The sequence below is a fragment of the Phascolarctos cinereus genome, unplaced genomic scaffold (assembly GCF_003287225.1).
Source record: "Phascolarctos cinereus isolate Bilbo 61053 unplaced genomic scaffold, phaCin_HiC Scaffold_9;HRSCAF=440, whole genome shotgun sequence".
Classification (NCBI taxonomy): Eukaryota; Metazoa; Chordata; class Mammalia; order Diprotodontia; family Phascolarctidae; genus Phascolarctos; species Phascolarctos cinereus.
Genome location: NW_027556402.1, coordinates 264,394,752 through 264,421,232, shown reverse-complemented (window position 1 = coordinate 264,421,232; position 26,481 = coordinate 264,394,752). Strand labels below are relative to the sequence as shown.

The following is a 26,481-nucleotide window of genomic DNA, read 5'->3' as shown; positions in this document are numbered from 1 at the left end:
CCCAAGTCCAGCATCAGCTGCCCGCCAGCCTCATGTGCTGGGCCCTGCTTTGAGTTCCCCGAGGTCGCAGGCGCAGAGAGCCCCGACTTCACGAGGTCGGGCCGGTTCCAGTGTTACTGAGAATCCCTCTCCTGCTTTCTCCTTCACGCGTGGGTTAGAGGGTTTGGGTTCAGATTGGAGGGGCTCATCAGCTGTGGATTTGCAGGGAGCAGCCCCGGGTTCCGATTTTGGCTGTTGTTTTGCTGTGAGACCGTGTTTCCTCCTCTGTGCATGAGGGGGCTATGCCGGGGGTCTGGGGTCTCTTCCCCTCCAAGCAGCCACTGCCTTCCCCAGCCCTGTCTTCTCACCTCTCAACACGGAGCCCGTGGCCTGTTTCCCACAGGTCGGCTTCTGGGGGCTTCTTGTCACTGGGTGAGGATGGACAGCCAACATGGCCTTGATCCACCTGGTTCTAGGCTGGGATGGAAACGGCCGGAGGAGGGAAGAATGGGGTCCAGCGATGGGCGAAGCCTCAGCACTCTTCAGTTGGGATGTGCCCGGAGCCTCCAAGAACGTCAGTGTAGGGGGCATTTGGGAGGACCTGAGTTCAAATCCAGCCTCAGACACTTAACACTTACTAGCTGTGTGACCCTGGGCAAGTCACTTAACCCCCCTCACCTCACCAAAAGAGCAAAATAAATAATAATAATAATAATAATAATAATAATAATAATAATGATAATAATAATAACATCAGTGCGGGGCCTTCGGGTGCCAGCAGACCTGGCAGCCCAGCTCCCTCCCTCCTAGCTCCTCCTGGCAGGGGGCAGTGGACAGAGGACTGAGGTGGGCTGATGTTGTCTCATCTTTGACTAGGGGCTCGCCTTCTAGGAGGAGAGGTGATGATATCGCCGGGCTTCTTTCATCTCAGGAAGGAGGTTTTTCCTGGGCTTAAATGCCAGGCTGCCACCCACAGTTTGTGCGTCTGCCTGTAAAGCAGCTCCTTGCTTGGCACCAGGGGCGGCTGGGCATAGCAAAGGGATCCTGGACTCATGGGGGCTTGTGGCTCCCTGGCATCACTGGCTCGGGAAGCCTTGAGTCAAGGTTAGGGCAGGGACCAGGTGCAGTGACAGATGCTTGAACCCTTGGGATGGGGCTGTCCCTCCTTTCATCTCTGCCTGAGCAGTACAGAGCATCTCTTCACAGGTGGCCTCTCCAGGGACCTCACAGCCGGGAGCTACTCAGTGTGACCACAATCAATGCTCACGCAGCCAGCCTGGCAGGTGGGCTGGCTGAGAGCTACTGGCCTTCACTGCCCAAAGTATGGCTCATGGGCCAGGAGAACTGGGGCCCAAAGGGGAGAGTGGGGGCACCCTGGATGTAAAAGGACCTTCACCCCAGTCTGGGCTCTTTGGAGGAGCCGGGGTTCCGATGGGCTTGATCCTCCATCACAGAAGAGATCAGGACCCTGCTGAGTCAAGCGGCACAGACCCAGGCATTCAGAGGTCACCCACCAGCTCAGAGAGCCCAGAAGAATGGCAAAGCATCAGTCATTGAATTTATGAAATACCTCCCATGTCCCAGGCCCTGTGTGAGGTCCCGGTACTGCAAAAGCCAAGTAGACCAGGGCCTGCCAGGCCCCAATACTTCCGAGGTAGGTGTATCTGAAACAGACAGTGGGTCGTTTAGGAGAGAGGAGGGCAGGGAGGCCAGGAATGGCCCAGGGAGAAGGAAGCTGGCGGCTGAGCCTGGACGGAATCTCAGAGGGGAGGAGGAGGGAAGGGATTTCAGGCATGGGGGTGGGGCAGCCTCACAGATGAGGAGCCTGACTAAGGCCAGTGTGGAGAGTAAGAGCCCCTCGCATGGAAATGGGATTAATTTCAGAGGCTGTGGCAATCTTTCCTTCTTTCTTTCTTTCTTTCTTTCTTTCTTTCTTTCTTTCTTTCTTTCTTTCTTTCTTTCTTCTTTCTTCTTTCTTTCTTTCTTTCTTTCTCTTTCTTTTCTTTCTCTTTCTTGTCTTGGCAATTGGGGTTAAATGACTTGACCAGGTTCACACAGCTAGTAAGTGTCAAGTATTCGGTCTGAGGCTGGATTTGAACTCAGGTCCTCCTGACTTCAGGGCTGATGCTCTATCCACTGTGCCACCTAGCTGCCCCGATGAGTAGCTCTTGAGAATCAGATTCTGGGCACGTGCACTGGGTGAGCTGAGCCAGTCACCATGGAGCAGGGAGCACTGGAGCAGCCGCTGGGGCTTCTGGCCAAGCCCCTGGGGGGCCTGGACGCTGGCAGCCAGGGATGAAGAAGGAGCCGGATTCAACGCGAGGCCAAGGGCCACCTCTCAGGCTCTGGGGATGCCACGTTGACAGAAAGTAGTTTTTGTCAAAGGAAATTGAAATTACTGTTTCAGAAGCAGGAAAAAGGACTGGGAGAAATGCCAGGAACAGACAAGAAACTTACACAGCTTACCTCATTGAGACCAGATCAGTTCAACCAAGTGATGGCCAGAGTGTCCTTACAGACTCTCTTTGGAGATGGTATAGTGAATTGAATTATTGAGAAACCGTTTGCTAGTTTACTATACACATATCGTTGTCCCACCTCTGCCTGAAAAGAGGGCAGAATATGTTTGGTATAAATGCTCTGCAGACAACATGAATCCTGATTTTGTGGAAAGATGAAGAATTGGTTCGTAAAACTTTTTTTTAGAAGTGGCTTCAACTTCTGTCCTTTCTGAAGACAGAATCTTCTATCTGTTTTTAACACAGGAAAATAACCGGAAGGAGACAGTGAATGAAACAGGGTTCCAGCTAAAGGCAGATTCCAGGTGAAAAACCCAGACAAGAGATTTACCAAGCTAGAATGCCACAGTGATGAACTACAGTCTGTCATGTCACAGCCTCTTTGAATCAGAGCAGGAGTGGCAGACCGACTCTATGGTGTCTACAAAGTTCACGGAAATTATAGCAGAGTTTTCAGCAAATGGAGTGCCACAGAAAAAGAAAGAGGAGATGGGCGACAGAGTGCAGGACATCATGCGGGTGTATATGCAGCTTCTATTGATGATATGTTGGGAGAGGAGGAGCATTATGTTAATCAGCTGAAGGAATACCTTTTCTATGCAAAAGCATTGAGAGAGATTTGTAGGAAACATGACTAATGAGTTGGAAAGGGCAACTCAGGATCTGGCATCCAAAGAGCAACAGCGTGAAGAGCTCGCAGCAGGGACTGTGAGGACATTCTCCCTGAAAGGAATGACTAGTAAGCTGTTCAGTAAGAAACTCCAGAGCCAAGAGAAGCCAGAATAAAGGTGCTAGAGGAACAAACAAATGAAAGAGAAGAAGAACTGAAGTCTAAAAATCTTCAAGGCAGAGAATTTGTGAAGCTGCTTGGGCAGATACTGAATGCTTCAAAGAGCAAAAGAACCATGATTTAAAGGAGGTTCTTTTAAGAGAATCAGATTCTGAAGGCTAAAAGAGAAACGGCTCCAATGAGGAGGAAATGGGGAAGTGGTCTACAATTGGTGTACAGAAAACTCATCAGTTTCATGAAGGAAATGTTTATTAAGCACTTCCTATGGTCAGAGCAGCTTCCTAGGTGTCAAGAAAAACAAAAGCAAAACACTTCTGGCCTTCAAGGGGGAAAGGAAGCTGAAAAATAAAACATACGCTTAAAAGAGAAAATGTAGTCTACAAACACGGTGGAGGCGATGAATGGAGATGACCCTGTCTAGAAATTTGACTCTGAAAAGGAAAACAGAGGATGAGAGTGTGGGGGATGGCAGTGATCACTAAATCAAGCCAAGTAATGATCAGCTGTTCTGCTTTTTGGTGGAGGGAGAGGAGAGCCAGAGACGTGGAAACAGAGACAGAGACAGACGGAGGAAGGGAGAACGTGCGAGCAGATGTCTGGGCAGCTGACTTCCTCCAGCACTGTCCTACCCCTCTCTGTTGGGCTTGCCGTCCTTTCTCGAGCTCTTCAGAGTTAGGGTCAGACAATAGGGGAGGCTCAGGGACATGGTGGTCTGCAGTACACTTGGATGACAACTCCCCTCTGGATTTGCTCCCGTTGATCTCAACCTGCTGCTCACCATGGGCTCCTCAGTATTTCTGGTACACGGATTTCCTCATATGCATGTGTCTTCTTAAATGACAACATACCCTTACCCTCTTTGCCCTCTTTTTTCTTTCAGGGCAAACTGCATCTTTCCAAAGCTAGATTCCAGGAAGGAGGTCCTTCTAGCAAGTCTCAGTGATACCAAAGAGATTGAGCTTGTGGAAAGAGGGGTAGATGTGGAGTCAGAGGACTTAGGTGTGAGCCCCAGGGATCACTCCAGGGGGACTTGAAGCTCGACTGGCTGGCTGAAAACCTGGCAAGGCCTCTGATCCCAAAGCTGTTCTGTCGACTTCGTGTATCTCCACGGCCCCATTTGGGTTTTTCTTGGCAGAGATACTGGAGTGGTTTGCCGTTTCCTTCTCCAGCTCATTTTACAGATGAGGAAACTGAGGCAAACAGGGGGAACTGACTTGCACAGGGTCACATAGCTGGGAAGTATCTGAGGCCAGATTTGAACTCAGAAACATGAGTGTTCTTGACTCTAGGCTCAGTACTTTATCCATTGTGGCACCACCTGGTTCCCACAGTTGCCTTCTTTTTTTTTTCTTTTTTTAGGGGGAGGGCTAGGCAATGGGATTAAGTGACTTTCCCAGGGTCACACAGCTAGTGTTATGTGTCTGAGGCTGGATTTGAACTCAGGTCCTCCTGAATCCAGGGCCAGTGCTCTATCCACTGTGCCATCTAGCTGCCCCCACAGTTGCCTTCTAATAAAAGTCCTGAGAGTTGATGTCAGCCTGCAAATAAACCAAGAGAAAAAGAGAAAACTGAGCCTGGGACATAGGCCAGAGATAATAAGTAGATTATCACCGTATGCTCCCCAGCAGCCAGCCCACAGACCAACCTCAGACCATTCACACCTTCAGTTTTCTTATTTCTCCCTTCAAGAATGGTATATCAATTTAAGAGCAGGGAGAGAGGTTAGTGGTCATCTATCCCAGTCCCTTCATTTTACGCAGGAGGAAGCTGAGGCCTGGGAAAAGCAGCAGTCTCATGTCCTTTACAATGGCCAGTTGACACTAAAGATGTATCTCTTGTAACATACACTCAGAGCGAGGGACAAGTAAGGAAAAGCCTTGGTCCCTACTGAAGGTTCAGAGACCCGAAAGAATAAGACTGGACTTATGAGAGAACATGGAGTGAAATTGTAATCAGTTACTTCTTTTAACCATTCATTCAGAGGTTCTCAAACTTATTTGGCCTACAGCCCCCTTTAAAAAAATTACTCAGTGCCGCCCTAGAAATCTACTTTCTTTAACCCTTTAACTGTTAATTTCTCTTTTTTTTTTTGAAATTTGCACCTTTTCAAAAAATATAAAATATATATATTTTAAGAAATGGTACATCTTAAATTTAATAATTTATTGTAAATTGTGTTTTTTTCCTGCATTAAAATTTTGATGATGCAATATTGTGTTATGGAACTGAATAGTATTGTATTATAAACAAATCCTTACATGCACATATTGCTGCCATTGCATGCTGGACTTCTCGGCAACTCATGACATGCTCACCTGCCAATACCTGCTTGTTAACACCTATCGGTAGACTTGACCACTGACCAGTTATAACTTGCATTTTGTGTGTTTATTTGGAAAAAATGTAATCACTATGAGTTTAACTCTGTTACACAACAGAGAAAACACGTATGAATGGCTTTTCAAAATTTTCTTCTCTTTTTTCCTTATGCTTTCACTGCCCCCTTATTTTATTCAGTGCCCCCCGATTGTACCTGAGGCTACTACCACTAGCACCCCCCCAACCCCCCGGGGATGGTATTGCCCACTTTGGGAACTTCTGCAATTAATTAATTTAATCATAGATTTACAAACCTCTATCCAATCAGAAAACTTGGCAAACATGTTACTCAAGATTTTGTAATTTGTCTCAATTCCTCTTTATTGACTATAAGTATGCTCTGGACACTCTTCAAAGTGTCCTTGGCTACTTGGACCCCATTTATTGGGAACTGATAGTTTTGCTAACAGATTGATTGTGCTCTGAACTTTGTGCCTCAATTTCTCTTTATTACAGATTTTTATCATGACAATTGGTGATCCAGATGGGATCTGAGTGAGGGACTCTGAGCCCTGAGGAAACCTTTCCAGATAACTCTCCTAAGTACTCCAATTGATCTTCTTTTCCACAGAAGACTGTCTTGGAGGTTGGACACCCCTTGGGTTCAAACCAAATTCTTCTGAGCTAAGGTAAGGTAAGGTTTTCCCATTACTGGAAAAACTCTCCTAAAATTCCTAGGAATTAGGGAATTCCCACAGCCTGGGTGGAGAAAGTCCTTCCCTAAAAGCCCTTGGGAAGGCCCCCTTAAGGGAGATAAAAGCCCCTTCAAGGTTGCGTAAGGCCTTCCTATTGAGAAGGCCCTTTAATATAGTGGCTAGCCCACAGTACCTAAATTAGCAGAGTCTAGAAGGGTAGACAGTTCTCCCAGCTAGCAGACACTTAACTCCCACTAATTCCCCAATTTTTTTTTCTCTTTCTTTCTGTGATTGGGTCTGTCAATTATAGACAGATTGTTTTTAGTGAGAGTTAGGGAGGAAGATTTTGCTTCTTGGCGTTTGGGGGCAACTGAAGACCTATAGTAGGGTCAAAAGGTTCAGCTGGCAAATTCAAATTATTAGGCTGAGATACATGAAAATCCACATGGGTCCCTAATCTGGCCCCCAAAAGGAACTTTTCAATGACTGTAAACTGAAACTTTAAGATTGTCATAGAAAAATAATTATGCACACTGACCTTTGGATTAAACTGATTAGAGATACAAAAGAAAAACCTTGCCAGGAAGTATCCCTCTATGTCTATTTATCTGTGTTTTTATTTTGATAATTAAACCAACCTTTTCCTGTGGTCTGGTCAACCAAAAGAAAAATGATATAGAGAGTTAAAACTTTCTGCAGAACTTCAAAAACTTCTCTCTCTGCATTTCTGGCTCAGGCCAAGCTGGGTGGTGGCAGTGCAGACAAGAGGCACAGATAAGAAGGCAGGAGTCTTTGTTCCCAATCTGTAGAAAAGTAAGTGACATTATAAGCTAACTAGGGACCCAAAGTTGTTTCCTGTATTATAAACTTCCAAATTGTGGGTAGGACACTTTCATCACTCTTTACCTAGCCAGAAAAGAAAACTGAATGTAGTGAGTTTCAGAGTGCTGGCAACTTGTAGTTTGACCACAGAAAGAGAAAATGTTGTTTTAAAATCAGGAAGCAACTGAAAAGTCAGTGAAATTTAATGTATTACTGTATTTTAAAAGAATTGTTTAGGGAATTAGGAACATTGTCTTCAGTGGAAGTGAAAATTAGTTCAAAATTGTATTTCAATAGAACTGTAATAAGTGAAGTCATACTAAGTAGGGTAAGCATTACTGAAGACAGAATTGTATGAGAATATACCATTATAAACAGATGTGTGCTCACCTAATGTGGAGGGGGCTGTGCTACAAAAAGAGCAAACTAAATAGAGGTACATGTGACTTCTGAATGCATAGAGGGAAAGTGCTGGAGTTTTGATACAGCACAGGGTGTTTTTTACCTCATTGTCTTTGGTACTAAAACAAACATTTTATAGAATTAAATTGGTAAAATTATGAGCTCTATGAAATACTGTTTTTCAATGGTTCAATTCTTGTTAATTCTGATTAGTTTTTGAAACCAAAATTAACAGATATTTTAAACCAAGAAATGATTATGCTGAAAATCAAATAATTTCTCTAATGCAAGTTATTGATGAGCTTTGATAATGGGGCAAATTTAATTGTAGCTCAAAAAGGATAATAATCTGCTTTACTGTCAAAGAGTTGTTGAAATTATATATCGCCTTAAATGTCAAAGAATTTATTGTTGTTTAGTCATATCTAATTCTTAGTGACCCCATCTGGGGTTTTCTTGGCAAAGATACTGGACTGGCTTGCCATTTCCTTCTCCAGCTCATTTTACAGATGAGAGAAGTGAGGCAAACAGGGTTAAGTGACTTGCCCAGGGTCAACATAGCTAGTAAATGTCTGAGGCCAGATTTGAACTTATGAAAATGAGTCTTTCTGATTTCAAGTCCAGTGCTCCATCCATTGTACCACCTAGCTGCCCAACAGTCAAACATACTGTTGTCTGCAATTGTCTTAATTAAGTGAATTTCAACAATTGTAGTCTCAGCATCATTTTTCAATTTGTATGATTAGGAATTATTTAAACCAATTAATTTTGTAAAATTAAAGTATAAGCTACTTGATAACAGTGGGCTCTTGGTATAATTGAGATCTAAATATTATCAGCATGGATCATGAATCTATACTTGATTTGGTCAAAATTTTGTTCTGTAACTAAATTATAACTGTGGCATATCAGGGGATTTAGTACCAGATACATTTGTTAGAGGTGATAATGCTGGAAAATACATGAATCAAGCAAACCAAAATTAAATCCAGCCTCAGAAAGTTATCAGTTATGTGACTTTAACTGAAGATTTATATAAATTGCTTTATTATAGGTAAAGGTAATAATAAATAATACTGTCCAACTCCCAGGGTTGTTAGGAAAAGAAAACGATTGTAAAGTGCTGAGCACAGTGAGCACTGTCCACACGCTGCCTGTTCCTCTTGGGTATGGGGTTAAATAGCATATCAGACAAGTGATTGTCTAAGAAGGATAAGTTAAAATTGTTTCAACAGCATTGCTGTGATTTACTTGAGACAAAAACCATTGTATTGCTTAGATTTCTGATTTATCTTGTTCATAAAATTTCAGATACTATTTGATACCATTGTATTGTAATCAAAAGGATGAGGGACTGCACAGTTTCAATTTAGGTTAGGATCTCAAGATATAATGACACGTACTCAGTGTAAACTTAACAAACAATCACATTTATTTTACAACGATTAATCATGATTAAAGCAAAACACACACATAAAGATGAGAAAAACATTCAATATAACAAGTAATAATCAAAATAAAGAAAAGGGGGCATAAGAAAGGAAAGGATACAAACTCACTGACCAGGTGTGCTCAAATACCTAACAGACCAGGGAGACTGAAGAACGGCCCAGAGCTCTGGGCAGGGAGGCAATGGAGTGGCATCCCACTCTGACTCAACAGAAGCCGTGCACACGATCCACTTCTGAACACAACAGAGATTCGGCATCCCTACCTCTGACATCAAAGTACTCTAAAAATCCCCTTCCAAATGACTCCTTTTATATCTACATGAACAAGGGAAAAACAATCTTGATATTTTGTTTTGAGTACACATCCTTGGTGAGCTCATGTCCAGGCATGCACACATCTTTAACAAAGGTTGGGGTTTGATCAGAGCCCCCAGATACCTTTTTGTTGTGCAAGTCTCCAAGAAGTGATCAATTCCTTGGACAGTCACACACCTTTCTCAAGAGAAATGTTTCTTGAGATGAATTGCTTTCCCAGGTAACATAGTTTGTTTGTTATTTAATGTTCCATCTCCACGGTCACCTTGGCCATGCATGGTAACTCCCATTTATCTTTATGTCAGGTCATGAGGTGCTTACGACAGGGGCCTGGGGAGAATCTATCCTCCTCAATTTCCCTGACATGTTATTACAGAATTGAACTCTCTTTTAATTAGGTGACTATGCTTTTAAAGACATACTATTATGTGAAATAATTTTTTCTAAAATATTGTGAAATGTTGTTAGAGAACTAATTTCTTTACTGAGCTAATAAAATGAAAGTGTTAATAGTCTTTGAAAACTGTGAAAGAGTTTATGTTGTGAATATCTAAACCATTGAACTGTGCCTTTACAATCAGCTGAATTGAGGTCTTTTAGCTAAAATAAGTTTTGTTTCTTATAAATTAGACTGCTGAAAGATAGCAACATTGTTTAAAAATATTAAATACTCAATAGATTATAATTTCCTTGAAATTAGATAACTCTATATTGGGTTTTTAGATGTGATTGAATGTGATTAATAAAATACCAAAGGAGGTAGGAAAAATTGTTGAGGGGATGACCTTGGAATAGACTAAGGTAAGATCTTCTTGACTCAGTTTCTCATTGTGCTACTTCCTTTGTGAATGGGAAAATTTTCTGCCTGATTGATTCTGAGCCTGGCTGTAATACCATTTGCCACATATGGCTCTTACTGGGAATAAAACAGGGCTAAGGGAATTTTCCCCACATTATGGCTTATGCCCTTGAGGGGATAGTCATAACCATGTCCTTCCTTTTCCTCTCATAGGAAATTTTTATAATCAGGAGAATTGACTAACTTCTTGTTTGATTCATCACTTGAAAAATTTGTCATGCAAACCGGCATGAGAATTATTAAAAGGTAGCACATGACAATGGCTTAGAAAATAGCTGGGTTTGAACGGGACATGATTAAGATGTAGTTTATTGGTTTAATTTATAAAGTCATACGAGTCAGCAACAAAACAAGCAAAGACTTTAAGATTGCTTTCTTTTATAATCATGCTTTCCACCCATATAGATTAAGTTTAGAAAGTAGATGATTCATGGGAGATACGTCTTCCAAGAGTCAAAGGGGGGAATTGTGAAATTGTAATCAATCACTTATTTCTTTTGCTTAGTTGATTTTGCAGGTTTGCTCTTATGAACCATGTTAGGATAAGCTACTTCAATCATGGGGAAACAAAAGTGTCTACATGACCCTGTGTGGGATAGCAGTGCTTTGGCTGCTGCTAACTCCCCTATTTCTGCAAAGCTGAGCTCCTGCAGAAATAAGCTGATGACCTAAGTTTTTAGAGCCACACAAGACTGAGAATGCCCACATCCTCAATACTGTTAATCTGTTAAAGTTCCCTTTTAGAAACCTCTGACTGCTGTCAGATACTGTCAGAACTATCTGATGTAAAATGTCCCATTAATCAGTACCTATATCTCAGTCAATCAGCAAGTAGGCTTGTTTACTCCTCAGAAACTGTACCAGTTTTCCAATTCCTTTTTCTCTATCCACTTTAGAAATAACCTGTCCAACAATTACAAAGCCTCATCCAATCAGAAAACTTGGTAAACAAGTAAAACTCAAGATTTTGTGATTTGCCTCAGTTCTTCTTTATTGACTATGTGTATGCTCTGTAAGCTCTCTGTGGGATCCGTGGATCCCATTCATTGATGCTTGCGAGCTTTGCTAATAAATCAGTCATGCTTGGAACTTTGTGGCTCAGTTTCACAGCTTTTTTTTTTTTTTGGTGACAGTGTATGGCAGTCATGAAGGCGGAGAAGACTTAGAGGGGTTGGGATCTACACCATGATGGAGATCATTGGTTTGATATAGATCTCTGGAGGGCTGGTGGGTCAGAAAAAGCCCAGCCTGATGTCTGAGGATGTGTCTCCAGGGTCTAGGGTCCCATCTGTGTGTGTACCCTTCACTAGGGCAGATTTCAAACTGCACTTAGTAGACTATTTTTGAGAAATGACATAGGTGACTTCATTCTCTGCAGAATGGTGGAGACTTAGTGATGAACCACTTAGCAGTCAGTTGAGCCAACCCTCTGAGCCAGGCATACATACACTCCAAGGGCACCCCTTTACCATATCTCTGGGTCTCATCCCCACTCCCACAGAACACAACAGAGACTGCTGATGAGAAATGTCCAGGGAAAGCCAGGATCTGGCCAGGGAGATAAGATTAGCTCACCTAGATCCTGTTTGAGGTCTCCAGAGGCAGTTGTGATAGCTTTGTCTGTCGGCCCCAAGGTTCAGGAAGCTGTGAATGCAAAATAGGGTTCAAGTGCCCTCATGAGAGCCCATGTCCACTTATCACCTGCAGATGATCTCTAGTCAGGAAAACAGCCCTGGGGGCCTCTCAATGGAAACTGTGCCATGTGAGAATCTGTTTGAAGAATGAGTATGTTCAGCCAGGAGAAAGGGGATCTCAGAGGGAACATGGGAGTTGGCTATAAATATCTGAAGTTGTGTCTGCTGGAAGAGGGATTAGCCTTATCCTGTTTGTTCCTACTGAGTTAGAGCTAATGAGAGTCTTGGGGAGAAGTCACCACTCCATTGTAAAATTCATTACTGAGAAGGAGAAGACAGCTGGGCACCCTAGATTCTAGGGGAGCAGATTTCAAAGGGTTAAGAAAAAAGGTAGGTAGGTCCCATGGGGAAACTACAGGGAAGTCAGCCCAGTAGGGAAGATCTCAAGAATGAAAATCTGAAGATGTAAACAGAAGCAACTCCAATGAGGAAGAGGAAGGGGAGCTGTCTAAAGAGACTGATGGGACCACACAGTGGACTCATTAAGCTGTGGTGACTCATAAAAGATTCTCACAGAAAATAGAAGCAAAAACAGGTAATGGAGGTTGAATGATTACAAAACTCATGCAAAAATAAGTCACAGACTCACAGAATTAGAAAGTTGGAAGGGACCCTCAGGGGTAATTAGCCCAACCAGTACAAGAAGGAACCCTCACAAGGTAAGGGTATCTGAGCACCTTTCAAGGCAGCCCATTGTACTCTCCTCCTTCCTGGCCCCCAGCCTCAATCTGCCTCTCTGCACCTTCCCCCCATTGTTCCTGGCTCTACCCTGTGGGGTCAAGCAGAATGAGCCTGATTTCTCTTTTACTTGACAGTCTCAGACACTTGAGCACCCGTGCTCAAGCACAGCTCCCATGCGCCTCTGATCTAAGTCTTCTCTTCCTCAGGCAAAACCTGCCCGGTTCCCTCCAATGATCCTCATGTGACATGGGCTCTACTCTGGAGTACTGTGCTCAGTTCTGGGGACTGCATTTTAGGGAGGACACAGCTAAAGAGTTCTCAGAGGAAAGCAACCAATAAAGTGAAGGACTCTGAGATTCCCCTGTGATAGGTGCCCTATGCAAGTCCTTGGCCATGTGTCTGCTCCAGCCCACTTTGGAAAGGCAACTTCCCACCAATATATATGAGGCACTGGGCAAAATTCCTTGATGGAGTTATTGATTGAAAGCGCAGCATATGCTCAAAAGTGTAGTTAAGAGTTTTCTCATGTACTAGACAGACTTACCAGCACCTTGTTTATTCATTATTCTTATTTTTTATATTGGTGAGCTAGGAGAGGGCTTCTAAAGGAGTAATAGGTTGACAGAGAAGTCATGCCATTCATTCACCTGCAAGGTCCTCATGTCTTCAGGGTGTTTGGCAAGGTTAGCCCTGCCTGAATGAGGAAGACTATCCCATCCCTTCCTTGTTCCCTCTTCTTTCCTCTTTCAACAAATCACAAAGCTCAAATACCCCACAATGTAGATTAGAGAATAAAAGTGATAGATCCATGTTAGGGTCCAGCCAGAGTGGGGAGTCTGATGCTGTGAGCTTTTTGTATGTCATCTCACCTGGTCCTCACAGCAACCTTGTGAGCTTGGGGCTATCACTAACCCCATATCCAAGAGGGAAAACTGAGGCTCAGAGAGGTGAATTGACTTGCCCAGGGACATATAGCTGGTTTCGGAGATAAGATTTGAACTCAGGTCTTCCTAAGTCCAAGGTAGCATCCTAGTGACTATGTCATCTGGTCTTTCTACCTCTTAAAATGCTAGAAAGTCCAAATCACAATTGAAAATTGAAAAGCCATTAACAACCACAAAAAGCAGGACTGACAAAGCACATAAGCCCAGAAGTTGGGCCACTGTGTGTGCTGGTACTGTCCTGTGACTTGGTTCTTGGATGGTAAAGCCTGTATGGCTATCAGTGATTGGCATTAGATGTGTTTTCTAGGGCCAGGCAAAAACATGCCTCTCAGATGGACACATCTGAGAGGAGTGAAGTAGCTGTGTTTTTAGCTCACTTTGATTTTTTATCTGAGCCACAGGAGGCTGTGCTTATATCCTTCAGTAAGCCCCATTAGGATGTGTAAGATTGTGTGGAGGCTCTAATGCTGGCAGGCATCCTATAACCATCCACACAGAGAGCATTTGCTACTGAGTGGTAGAAAACAAACAGGAGAGACCAAAAATCTTTCTAGACTTAGAAAATTAGCCCCTTGAACTCAGAACACATGCCATATAAAGACTGGTTGAAAGCACTGGGGCCATTGGGCCTGGGGAAGTTGTATATGTGTGTGTGGGAAAGGGGACAGAGCATGATAGAAGTTCAGTCATGTTGGAGAGGTATTAGACCATTTTGCCTGGCCCCAGAGGGTTGAGCTAGGAACCATGGATGGATATCGGATGGAAGTAGATTTCAGCCCCTGAGGTTCTACGACTGTTCAGGTAGACCAGGCTTGAGTCCTATCCCACATGAACAACACCTACGGGGTCAAACTTGCCTGTATGTATTAGGACCTAGGTTGTCCATGGTGACCTATGAAACGAGGAAAAATATCAAATGATCCTTTCTCCTTCAGTGATGGTGGCAGAAAAGGATGCCAAGAACCACACAGCTTTTAGACCACCTATAAACCTTAACTTAGCTGATGGTTCTATCTGTGAGGTCCTTGCCCAACTACCAGTGACAGGACATGCTCCTGAGGGACCCGATTAATTACAAAGTGGGGCTTTTTGAGCATCAGTGAAGCATTAATTTTTTTTTAATGGACATAATTTTATTTTCTCTCCTCCTCCTATCCTGTCAATCTTGATATTATCCCAATGAACCAAACTGGAAGATATGCAGAAGCTTCAGTTAAAAAGAAAGCTATCTCCTAGGTCCTCTTTGGAAAAACTGTGGATGTTGTGCAACCCAAGGCAATAAGAAACCTCCTTTTATGAGACATTCGGTCACTTCATCTTGTAGAACTCATGGTGAGCATATACCAAAAAACCACCAGGAATATAATGGCATTTAGTGCCAACACCCACTGTGGAGAATGAAGGTGACAAGCTGCGTGAAGGACTATAGCCCCTCCAAAAGAAATTCACACATCCTTTGAGAGCGCACAACTTGGCAAACCATGCTGGAAAATCCTGCTCAGGTACAAGAAATCAAGGAAGCTGGGATCTGGAGGTTGTCAATGTGGGAGCCATTCTGTAGCACTGACTCGTTAGAACAAGGACAAAGCTCAAAGCCAAGTTGGAAGACTAAAGTGGAGAAAGAGGGTGCGCAATGAAACAACTCCAATCTGATCTATTTATACAAGTTATTGATGTCACAACCAATTATCTCCATTTCCAAAGGATGTTTAACACATGTAAATACGTTGGCACAACAGGGAGACCAAAAGCACCGAGAAACCACCTGAGCCAGCAAACACCCCTTCTCTTTGCCAAAGGGAGAGAGAAGCAGCCAAGGGCAGTGCTGGTTTAGGGTATAATCTTGCTTGTGAAATCTCATAGATGAGAGTGATAGAAAATAATTCAATTCAGTTTAGTTCAACAGTCATTCTTTTAATGCCTCCTCTATGCAAGACATGTTGGGAATGGCGGGGACACAAAGACAAGACAAAGTGGTCCTTACCCCTGAAGACTTTTCATTCCATGAAAAGAGGGAGGAATTGAGCACGCAAAAAGATAAGTAAATACAAAGTAATTTGATAGAAGGAGGACAGAATCAGAGAAGGCTTTTTGTAGGGGGAAACACATGATTTAAGTCTCAAAAGAAGCCAGGGGTTCTTAGGGATGGGTAAATTCCAGATCTGGGGAAGGCCTGTACAAGGACACCAAGATGGAAGACAAAGTGTCAAGTCTGAGGAGGAGCTGGTGGGCTGGTTTGACTGGGCCATCAAGTCTAGGAAGAAGGGCAGTCATGTGAATGAAGACTGGAAAGGTAGGCTAGAGCCAAATTGTGAGGGGTTTGAAGCTCCTGAATAAGGAGTGAGAATTTTATGCCAGAGGCAATAAAGAACCAGTGAAAATTCTTGAACGGGGGGGGTGACATGAGGAGACTTTTGCTTTACAACAATTGTTTTGCCACTTGTATAGAAGATGGAACAGAGAGGGGGGAGAGAAGTCCAATTAGGAGGTTGTTATAATGGCTTAAGACCAAGAAGATGAGGTTCTAAGTTAGAATGTGACATGGTACAGTGGAAAGAACACTGACTCTGGAGTCAGAGGACTTTGGTTCAAATCTTGTTATAGGTGTTTATTACTTGTGGGACCTTGGGTACTAAAACAAATCACCTCCATAGACCTCAGCTTTCTCATCTGTAAAATAAGGGGGTTGGACTAGATGGCCTCTGAAATGCCTTCTAATTCTAGAGCTATGATCCCATGATACTGATGTGGTGTGAGGGGAGAAGAGGGGGCAGACAAGATGTTGCGAAGGCAGGATTGATCAAACTTGTCAATGCATTGTGTGTAGGGGGAGGGGTGAGGGAGAGAGAAGTGAGGAGGATGATTCCAAGGCAGTAAACTTGAGTGAATGGAAAGATTGGTGGCAGCCTCAGCAGAAACAGGCAAGTTTGGAGGAGGGGTGAGTTTAAGGGGAAAGAGCATGAGCTCTGTTTTAGACATGATGAGTTGAGATGTCTATGGAACATTCAGTAGCTCAATGTCGTGATGCTAGACTGGAGTTCAGGAGAATTATTAGGGTCGGATATATAGGTGATACAGGTCAAGATAGAGGATAGAGGAGAAGAGAATGGAAAGTGAAGGGGGAAAGGGAAGGTGGGAAAGAGAAGAGAGAGGAAGAGGGGGAAAGAAGAAGAGGACAGAAGAGAGAAGGAAAGGAGAAGAATCAGTCAATAAAAATGTATTGAGTGCCTACTACGTGCCAGGCACTGTGATAAGTTCTGGGGATATAAAAAAGAGGCAAAAGACAGCCCTTGCGTTCAAGGAGCTCGCCATTAATTGAATGGAGGAGAAATAAAAATGATAATTGAATCCATGGGAGCTAGTGGGGTTCCCATCATAGATGGCATAAAGAGTTAAGAGAAGAAGGATTTGGGGGACACAAATGTTTAATGAATGGAAGATGAGTAATAATCCAGCAAAGAAGACTGAAGAAGAGTAGTCAGATGGCTAGGAGAGCCATGAGAATTAGTGTCATGGAAGCTAAGGGAGGAAGCAGTATATAGGAGTAGATGGCTAACAATGTCCAAAGCTGTAAAGGGTTTTTTAAACAGTATTAGGAATGACAAAAGGCCCTCAGACTTAGTATTGAAGAGATCACTGGTCATGTGGGAGAGAGCAGGTCAGAAACCAGATTACAAGGGTTTAAGAGGTGACAGCTTGGAAGAGTGAATAGAGGATTGGCCACCATTCGCCCGCCATCCCTGACCACTGTCATGTGACCAGCCCGTCTCTTCGCGTCACAAAATTGCTTGGCAGCATCTTTGACTCCGGTTCTTTGAAGTTGCTTGTTGCTAGCATGGTAGCCTGATCGCCCCCACGGCGTGCCTCTTCCTCACACAGCCCTGTGTGGCGCTCATCGCCGAACCTTCAGGTGGCTGTACTCTTCGTCTCAAAGCCATGCAGTGACCCCAGTACAATGATACCGGGTGCTTTTGGCCACAAATAAGATTTTTATTTGGTACGAAAAACACCAACTTCAAGGTTTTAATCTAATAAGCAGTTCCCATGCATATGTCAAAATGATATAACATTTCTTGAAAGTTGTGACAACAGAAATAACTTTGTTCAAACCCCTCTAATTGTAAGTATCTACATATATTTATTTATATGTAGAAATATATAAATATCCAAAAATAATATATGGAAGCAAGACTAGTTAAACTGGTTCCCTCCTAGCCTAGCACAATCCAGGCCATTCTCTGGCCTAAAATATTGATAGAGTAGGTAGTAGCATGAAATGAAATTCCTTCCATTCGTCCCATCTTTCATTTTCTTGTAGCTGTCCATATGACACAAAAAGTACTAGGGAGAAAATAAATCAGTCTGCTAGCCAATTATTTTGCCATTCATTCAACATTTTCCTTCAACACGTGGGAGATCTTTACTGAGTACCTAACAAGGCATGGTGGGAAGATGATCATTTTAACTAGCATGTATATCCTATTTTAAGGTTTGCAAAGCCTTTGACACATTATGTTGTTTGATTTTCATAATAACACTGTGAGGTAGGTAATATCATTAGCTCCATTTTTCCAATGAATAAACTGACTTTTTTCTTCTTCACAGTTTTCTGTTTTCTGTCATTTTTCATTGTCCGTCTATCTCCTAATCCTGGAATGAAGGACCTCCTTTCTGCAGGGGTGGGCATTATGAAGCCCAAATGAGATAATGGATGTAAAGCACTTGGCAAACCTTAAAGTGACATATAAATACCAGTTATCATTATTATAATTATTATTATCTCGTCACCAGGCCTCCAGTCTGGTGATGACTTCATTCCCTTCATTCTTCCACTGTTGATAGAGAAGTACAGTGCGGTTCTGGGAAATGGGCGGAGGAGCAAGGAATGTGTACATGCACACTTTTTAAGTTTAATCTGCATTATTGTCTGCTTTTTTTAAAAGTCCAGGCAATCAACAAAACAACAAATCGAGCCCTTATTTTGTAACTTGTGAAGATTTCTGAGGTGTAATTACTCACACTGAAAATTCAGGTCAGTTTTCCTTGACAATTTCTTGAAAGATGATGTCTAGGCTCTGTTTTTGATCATGGCTTTCAGATAGTCCAATAATTTTTAAATTCTATCTCCTGGATCTATTTTTCAGGTCAGTTGTTTTTCCAAGGAGATACTTCATATTGTTTTCTAATTTTTCATTCTTTTGGATTTGTTTTACAGTGTCTTGATTTCTCATAAAGTCACTAGCTTCCGATTGCTGTATTCTAATTTTTAAGGAAGTATTTTCTTCAGTAAGCTTTTGGACTTCCTTTTCCATCTGGCCAATTCTGCTTTTTAGGACATTTTCCATTTGGCCAATTTTGCTTTTTAGGGCATTCTTCTCCTCATTGGCTTTTTGGACCTCTTTTGCCATTTGGGTTAGGCCATTTTTTAAGGTGTTATTTTCTTCAGTATTTTTTTTGGTCTCCTTTAGCATCACTCTCAGTTTCCCCCCTCTATTTCTCTTACATGCTTCTCAAAATCTTTTTTGAGCTCTTCCATGGCCTGGGACCAATTCATATATTTCTTGGAGGCTTTGGATATAGGAGCTTTGGCTTCGTTGTCTTCTTCTGGTTGTGTGTTCTCATCTTCTTTGTCACCAAAGTAAGATAATGTAGTCTGACTCTTTTTGCGCTGCTTGCTCATCATCCTGGCCAATTACTAGAGTTATAAACTTTTTGTCAAGGTAGGAGTCTATTTCCAGTGTGGAGAATGTACTGTCCCAAGCTTCAGGGGGTTTTGTGCAGCTGTTTTCAGAGACACTTCTAGGGACCTGTAAATTTTCAGTTCTTCCAAGGTACTATGATCAAGGGTGAGGTGTTTACTCCTTTCCTGGCCTGTGCTCTGATCTATAAATGACCATAAGCACTCTTTTCTGCCTTGGAACTGTGAGGAAGATTTCCTCTGCACAGCCACTACAAGCTCTACCACGCCAGCGCTCCTCCTTGCCCCAGGACCGCCACCCAGAACTGTGACCCAGATCCAAGCAGAGGCAGAGCAAGAGAATCCTGCATCAGCAGAGAGATCCCTGCAATCCCCCTCTGATCAATTTCCCCCTCAGTCTGTGGGCCAGAAGCTCAGGAGGCAGCCCCCACCCCAGGCCGCACATGGGAAATGGAGCTGAGACCACCCTGTTTCTCTCTCTCACTGCAGAAACAGACTTTTCCCACTGACCTAAGTTGTCTTTGGCGTTCATGGGTTGAGAAGTCTGGGAACCGCCACAGCTGCCCGTGATTCAGTCCTCTGAGGACCGCTCCAGGTTCGCTGTGGCCTGCACGCCCATGCCAAACTGCGTTCTGCTCCCAGCCCGGTGTGATATACCTTTCTGATCAACCATCCAGATTGTCTTGGGCTGGAAATGTGTTTCACTCTGTCTTTTTGTGGGTTCTGCTGCTTTAGAGTTTGTTTAGCGCCATTTTTAATAGGTTTTTGGAGGGGTTTGGGGAAAAGCTCAAGCAAGTTACTGCTTTCACTCCGCCATCTTGGCTCTACCCCCATGGTATTGTTAAAAATACAGGCCTGGGACCTAAGATGGTGGAGAGAAAAATTGCTCATTGGTAGGCTGAGTCAATATAATAAAGATGAGAATTCTACCTAAATTAATTTACTTATTCACTGCCATACCAATCAAACTGCCAAAAATTATTTTATAGAGCTAGAAAATATCATAACAAAATTCATCTGGGAGAACAAAAGGTCAAGAAAATGAAGGAAATTAATGAAAACAAATGTAAAGGAAGATGGCCTAGCCATACCAGATCTAAAACTGTACTATAAAGTGGTAATCATCAAAACTATCTGGTACTGGCTAAGAAATAGAGTGATGGATCAGTGGAATACATTAGGTACATAAGACTCGGTAGAAAATGACCATGTCATCTAGTATTTGATAAACCCAAAGACCCCGGCATTTAGGACAAGAACTCACTATTTGACAAAAACTGCTGGAAAAACTGGAAAACAATATGGCAGAAACTAGGTATAGATCAGCATCTCACACCATATACCAAGATAAGCTCAAAATGGGAATGCAATTTAGACATAAAGGGCGATACCATAAGAAAATTGAGAGAACAAGGAGTAGTTTACCTTTCAGATCTATGGAGAAGGGAAGAATCTATGACCAAACAAGAAAGAGAGAGCATTGCTAAATGTCAAATGGACAATTTTGATTATATTAAATTTAAAAGTTTTTGCACAAACAAAACCAATGCAACTAAGGTTAGAAGGAAAGCAAAAAACTGGGAAAGAATCCTTATCAAGAGTGTTTGTGATAAAGACCTCCTTTCTCAAATATATAGAGAACTGAGTTAAATTTATAAGAATACAAGTAATTCTCTAATTCATAAATGGTCAAAGGATATAAATGGACAGTTTTCAAAAGAAATTGAAGCTACCTATAATCATATGAAAAATGCTCTAAATCATGTTGATTAGAGAAGGGCAAATGAAAACAACTCTGAAGTAATACCTCATACCTATCAGATTGCCTAATTCGACAGAAAAGGAGAATGATAAATGTTGGAGGGGATGTGGGAAAACTGGGACATTAATGTATTGTTGATAGAGTTGTGAACTGATCCAACCATTCTGGAGAGCTTTTTGGAACCATGCCCAATGGGCATACCCTTAAAATGGTGCATACCCTTTGACCCAGCAATACCACTTCTAGGTCTGTATCCCAAAGACATAAAAAAGGAGATAAGGACCTATCTGTACAAAAATATTTATAGCAGTTCTTTTTGTGGTGGCCAGGAATTGGAAATTGAGGGGATGTCCATCCATTGGGGAATGGCTGAACAAGTTGTGGTATATGATTATAATGGAATACTATTGTGCTATAAGAAATGAAGAGTAGGCTGATTTCAGAAACACCTGGAAAGACTGATGCAAAGTGAATTGAGCAGAACCAGGACAACATTGCACACAGTAACAGCAATACTATGCAATGATGACCTGTGAATGACTTAGTTATTCACAGCAATACAATGATTCAAGACAATTCCAAAGGACCCATAATGAAAAATGCTATTCACCTCCAGAGAAAGAACTGATGGAGTATGAATGCAGATTGAAGCAGATCATTTTTCACTTTCTGTATTTTTTGTGTTTTTTTTTCCCCTTTGGGTCTATGTCTTCTTTCACAACATGACTAATATGGTAATATATTTTACAAGATTGAACATGTAAAATCTATATCAAATTGCTTACTGTCTCAGGAAGGGGGAAAGGGAAGGAGGGAGAGAGAAAATTTGGAACTCACAAATTTCTAAAAATGAATGTTGAAAATTGTCTTTGGGGCAGCTAGCTGGGAACAGTGCACCGGCCCCAGAGTCAGGAGGACCTGAGTTCAAATCTGGCCTCAGACACATAACACTCACTAGCTGTGTGACTCTGTGCAAGTCACTTAACCCCAAGTCTCTCACCAAAAAATCGTCTTTATACATAACTGGGGAAAATAAAAAATTTTTAAAAAAGAAAAAAAAAAGACAGGTCTCAGATTTCATGGGAAACTTGGGGTCAGTAAAGGAGCTGTGCAGGTTCCCAAAAGCAATCCATTCCACTCACCTGGTCCTGTTTAATTACAGGCCCAGCTCATCTGCACTGTCTATCCCACATTAGCACTTTGATGGACAATCTCTGTTTATCTAAATCAGGTGTTTGTGTCCATGACCTATCTGGCAGTTAGTGTGGGGAAGCCTATGAAGCCCTTCTCAGAATAAGGTCTTTAAATGCATAAAATAAAGTACAGAAGATTACAGAGCCCTAGATCGAAGTGCAGGTTGGAATGTGGGCAGTGGACATTCTTCATCCACTTGGTCTTTCCTGTATGGATAGTCAGGCAAAACTCATTTGAGTGGTGTCTGATCTCTTCCTGGAGATTTTGGGGCTTAATGCAATCAGCTCAATGTATGTAAACAGGAACACCTGCAGGACCTCACCATTCACCAAGAACTCCTCTTCAATTTCTCCTCCAGCACAGGGGGACTTTGGTGAGCTTACAAACTCCTTGGATTCCTTCAAGTCCTAGCTAACATCCCACTTTCTGCAGGAAGCCTTCCATGATCCCTCATTATTTGAGTCCCTTCCCTCTGGGATTATCTCCAGATTTGTCCTGCTGTGTCTTATTTGTCCACAGTTCCCATGGCTTCTCCCTCATTAGCCTGTAAGGGAGGGCAGGAACTGTTTTCTGCCTTTCTTTGCATCTCCAGATTGAATCTCTTGCAAGTAGGGCTTGCTTCATTCTTTGTCTCTGTATCCTTAGTACAGTCCCTGGCACATAGAAGGTACTTGATAAATACTTATTGAATGGCTGATTGACTAGGAGCAGAATAAGAGTGAAGCAAGTCTATGGTGGGGCAGCTGGGTTTTGGGTTTGGCAAAGCATGGGTGGTGATGGTACCATGAAAGCTAGAGCTGCAAAGGGCCTCAGAGGTCAGCTTATCCCATTGCTCCTCTTACAGATGTTGGGAGGCAGACTCTGGGAGCCTGAAGAACTCACTCCTGGTCACACCTGGCGTAGCAATGGGCACAGGATTTGGGCCGATGCTCTCTGGCTCCCCTTCCATCTCCTGCTTTATCAAGAGGTTCAAAGGCTGGGGCTGGCACATGGTTCAGATGTTTCATCAGCATGTAGTACAGTGCCCAATACATAGTCGGTGCTTAACAATGTTTATCGACTGACTGATTACTACAAATTCAAGACCACAAAGAGAGAAAGAGGAAGTGAGAGCAGGAGCAAGGCACTGGGAAAGCAGAGAGGGAAGGAGGGTCTGGAGGTGGTGATGGGGTTGAACAGCGGGGTTAGCTAAGAGGACTGGGGCAGTGGGTGTAGTGGTGCACACCTGTGATCCCTGAGGCTAATGGATGGCTTGAGCTTAGGAGTTCTGAGCTGCAGAGGACTAAGCTGACTGGGTGTCCACGCTCCCTCCAGCTCCAATATGAAGAGACCCCAGAAGCACATGGTCACTGGGCTGCCTGGAGGGAGGCTTCCAGGTTACACTTTGAGCAGGTCAGAGTTTCTGTGCTAATAAGTAATGGAATCTGGTCTGTGACTGGCTGTTGCACTTCCAGCCTGAGCAACATAGGGAGGCCCTGACTTAAAAAAAAAAAAAGAAAAAGTAGATTAAGAGAGAGGAGGAAGGACAGGAAGATTCTAAACAGTTCTCTAGCACTCCAACAGATGGGATCTGTGATCCTTCCAGTGTGGGTTTACTGTTCAAGGATGCATATCACAGCCCAACCCTCCTGCCCATCTTTGGCAACTCTCATTATTACAAGGGGTCCACTCAGACATACTCTGCACCTTCCTCATCTTGTGGCATTGCAGAGATGCCAAGGGAACATTTGGGCTGTCCCTGGTTGTCCCTGCCTCTCCTTATGTGACCAGTTCATCTTTTCTAGATTCTAAAAGTCTCTGAGGCTGCCCCTCACAGCACCTCACATGCATGGTTTTTGATAGAGTGTTGAGGAAGCACAAGAGGGAAGATAAGTTTTTGGAAAACCTTCCAGGAGACTTGAATAGGGAAGAATCATTCCAAGGGTATTCTAGAATGGAACCAGATGGAGGAAAACCTGATAAAAGGGAAAGCTGTCTCTTTCTGTGCTGTGAGCTCCCCTCCCTCCCTCCATTCTTGTTCTCCCAGCTGCTTCAGGTAGACAGCAGAGCTGATTAAAGAGGGGTTGGTGAGGTTTGACTGATGAAGAGCAAGGGAGAAGAGATTGGAGATTTGGGGGGAGGGGAGGGAGGACAGACAATCCTTGACTCCTGATCAGAAGGTGAGCCTGGAGAATGGCTGCTGCATGTGTCCTCCCAATTCCCAGGACCTCCCACAGGCTAAGTGCTTGATTTGGCAAGCACTCAATAAACACTGGACGAACTCAACCCAAGTCTTTTGTTCTGAGCTCAGTGGTTATCTTCGCTTTAATGGCTTTTCTTTGTGTACAGGGAAAAGGAGACTTGATGGGCACCAGCCCAGATCTTTCTTAGTCAAGGTAAGCAAGAGCTCCCTTGAGAGGATTCTTGCCTTAACCAAAGACCCCTGTTAAGTGGCTCTTCAGCCTTTTTTCTCCAGATAAATAATCCTAATTGGTCTAGTCTTCTGCAGCCAACCCAGCACCTCTCCCTTCAACCCCATCCCAGCTATCAAGTTCATAAATGGCCCCATTGGGCTCCTCTTGGCCCAAGAAAGTGCAGAAGCTGGCACTCCCAGCCTCACCATGCTCCTCCTGATCACGGGCCCCCTGTGGGCACCTTTACTTCCCATTCCCACTTTCAGGAATGTCAGTTTTGCCCTCATAATATGACCCAGCAAAGAAATAGGGTCAGCTGAAATCATGAGAATGGGTGAGGAGGCCAACCCCACATGGGATAGAACATGGGCAGGTAGCTGGCACAGTGGATAGAATCAGGAAGATTTTACTGCAAATGTGGCCTTGGACAGTAGCTGTGTGTTCCTGGGCAAGTCACTTAACTCTGTTTGCCTGAGTTTCCTCCTCCGTAAAATGGGGCTAGTGATAGTGCCTACTTCCCATGGTTGCTGTGAGGATTAAATGAGATGGTAATTGTAAAGCTCTCATGCATGCACATACATGCACATGTGTGCGCGCACACACACACACACACACACACACACACACACACAAATGTTAGTTACTATTATTTCTGCAGCCACAAACAGGAAGAGGCTGTCCCACTCAGGGAACCTTTCTTCATGCGGTTCCTGACTTGTTGGCTCTTGGCCCTCTGCTCACCTGAGAATGATCATGATTTTCTGTAAAAGCAGGTTCTGCAAGTGCTGGGATTCTCTATTGCTCTGCCAATGGCGGGACTCTGATCAGTTACTGATGGCATCAAATCTCAGCCAGAGGAAGCTGCCATCGTGAAGGTGAGGCCCTTTCGGGATTATCACGTGGTGAAGTTGGCAGTTTTAATGGTCAAGACCTGGCCAATCTACTGTGTGGCCATCAGCCTCAGGCAAGCTGAAGACCTTTGACTATCAGCCCAAAGCCTGAGATTCTCGAGGCCTCATTCACTGAGAGCCCCTCACATCCCTGTGTGGGATTCCCATCCTCCTCACTGACTGGCCCCCCTGCCCAAGGCTGGTTACCCCAAGCTGCCTAATGGGGTGAGCTGTAGCTGCAGGCCACTGTGTGTGACTGGGTACACTGTCAGTCAGAGGATCTACCGAGGGCTATGTGATACAGTTACTTCTGCACCATGCACAATCTAAAACTCAGGCTGTGCAACCCACGTCTGTATTCACATGTCACCCTATCTTCTACCAGAGGGACCCAATCCCAATCTGCAGGTTTAAGTTATGTAACACTAAACAGCCCTCCATGCACATGCCTTAGGGTGGACAAATCACCAGGTGCTCGGTGGGTCCTCCTCAAGCAGGGGAGCTTCCCTATGAGCCCCAGAGCTGATTACAGATGCACTGTCCTCCAAACAATGCACAGAGGGGGCTAAGCTCCTGCAGAGAGAAGACCCAGCACTAGACTTGAGTAGTGACACAGTCTCAGAGTCTGGGCATGCTGTCCACAAGCTCAAGTGATGTCATCAGGCTAGAGTTGAGACAGCAACACGCAGCAGTCCCAACCGCCAGTGACCCTAGCAGAGGCGTGGCCTTCCAGCGGAGCCCCTCTCCCCACACAGCCTGTGCCATGGTGGCCTGAGCTGGCTGGTCAGTAATAGGACGTGAGCTCCTCGAGGGCAGGGATTGCCTTATTCTTGACTTTGAATCTTGAGGGCCCTCCTGGCACAGGGTATGTGCTCAACCATGTGCGCTGCTTGCTTGATTCATTGACTGATTGATTATACCATCAGCACAAAAGGAGAAGGGCTCAGAGACGATGAGTGGCAAGGCCCCTGTGTGAACTGTTTCATCTATGGGATAATGCTTGATGGTGAGAAGGCTACAGAGGTAGTTAATGCTCCAAGGCATGGAGGTGGGACAAAATGGAATGGGAGGGGA

General features: G+C 43.7%; 1 pseudogene; it reads left to right on the top strand.

The window, feature by feature from the left end:
* Positions 1-2,197: 2,197 nt before the first annotated feature.
* Positions 2,198-3,420, top strand: LOC110197170 (sorting nexin-4 pseudogene; annotated as a pseudogene).
* Positions 3,421-26,481: the final 23,061 nt, after the last annotated feature.